Source organism: Ixodes scapularis, unplaced genomic scaffold, assembly GCF_016920785.2.
Source record: "Ixodes scapularis isolate PalLabHiFi unplaced genomic scaffold, ASM1692078v2 PGA_scaffold12__126_contigs__length_90152505, whole genome shotgun sequence".
In the NCBI taxonomy this organism is placed as follows: Eukaryota; Metazoa; Arthropoda; class Arachnida; order Ixodida; family Ixodidae; genus Ixodes; species Ixodes scapularis.
Window position 1 is genome coordinate 8925491 of NW_024609838.1, and position 1767 is coordinate 8927257.

The following is a 1767-nucleotide window of genomic DNA, read 5'->3' on the forward strand; positions in this document are numbered from 1 at the left end:
ATAAAGAATAGCGCGCATTCCCAGTACAATCACGGCAATTTGGAAGTATTGTAATGTCTCGTATTTATGTGGATCGGGCGTCTACTGAATAGACACGCCAGAACGATCCACGGAACAACAATACACGGAAGGAGATTCAACTGTCGCGCCCCTAGTGGCTAAATTGAGAACTACACCGACGGGGACAACTAGAGCCATTAAATGAGTTACGCTTACAGTATCGGCAAGAGCTGTTCCCCGGTATTGTTGTGGGCGCCGCCATGTTGGTGCTTAGTGCGGAGGCGCAACTGCCGATCATCGTGATTCAAACGAGCCACTTCCTCAGCTTTAGATACGGTGCTAGGAAAGCTTATGTGATCTTGTTTTGCTCTGTCGCGAACTGTTTTAACATTTCTGAAGGTCAGAAAAGCGTCTCCTACAATTTCAGTCTTTATTTTTTCTTAATTTATTGCATACTGCGGACCTTTTAACGCTCCAAGCAGGAAAGGCAGTAAACACACACAAAAAAAGAACTGTAACACGGCACCAGAAAGAATAAGATAAAACTTGAGATAACTGGCAAGCATGATTTTCAGCAGTAAGATGATTGAATAGTGTCGTTGCCCTGAAGCGTAGCTTATTAAACAAATATGATGTGTTCGTGTATTGACGCAGCGCTTGACTTCGGACCTTGGCCCACGTAGCGTTTGACTGGGGGTTCGTGTTCAAGCAGTGAAGCCGAACTCGGACTCAGTTCAGTTCAGAAAGCGTTTCTTGGCCTTTGGGAAGGAAGGGAGGGGATCGGACCGGTAGCTTAGGAGTTTGGATGAAGGCCGGGGAAGGGGGGTTTTGGGGACTTATAGATAGATATGCGGTCAGCCCCGCCTTGTGGATAAACTCCGACTTACGGATTGTTGACTTGGTCTTTTCTACTGAGTGCGGGGACGAAATTGGGCACGAGTGGTGCCCAATCTTTGCCCCCCACTGAATCGAGAAGGACACAATCGAGTGCAATGCCTTGCCTTGGTAAACACGCAATTCTGGGGAAAACAAGCTGGACAAGCAAACAGCACGAGGGCTCGAGGTCCCTGCTTCGAAGCGTTCTTCCACAGAACGAGTCCTCGTGCAAGAAATGCACGTCTCAAAGCCAGGAGCGCGCGCTAGCTCACCAGTGGCGTACCAACTTGTTTTTGAATGGGGTGGCAAACTATACACCCCCCTTCTGCACCCTTCCTCCACCCCCCTTCCCCCCCCCCCCCCCCCCCACCCCCCCCCCCCCTCCGGGCCGGGCTGCGGTGTCCTTGGTATCCCTTGGGCGCCGCCGGGTCTGCCGCCGGCCAGTGTTTGTCCTCCCAGTGGCGGCCGGTTTCGGTGGGAAGGGGGGGGGGGGGCAAAACACATGCCTTGCCCCCCCCCCCCTCCCTCTGAGAATTGGGGGGGGGGGGCGAGCGCCCCTTGCCCCTCCGGTTGGTATGCCCATGACTTCGGCTCTAGTTTCAGATTTAGGGTGAACGGAAGATGTATTGAATGGAAAGCGCCGAATAAACAAGGACCAAGAAGGGGACAGAGACGAAGCGCACTCACAACTGAAGGTTTATTGAAAACAACATTGACTATTAATACCGTCTATCAGGGTGTTGGCTCAAAAAGAAAAACTCTTTATCAGTTAAGTGCAGTGACGGCGCACTAATACACAGACTCACCCCTTGCTCTCTTATGCGGAATGCCTCGTGTATTTCTCGCGCTGTTTTGTTTTCGTATCTGCCCAGAACTGTTGTTTTTTCCAAT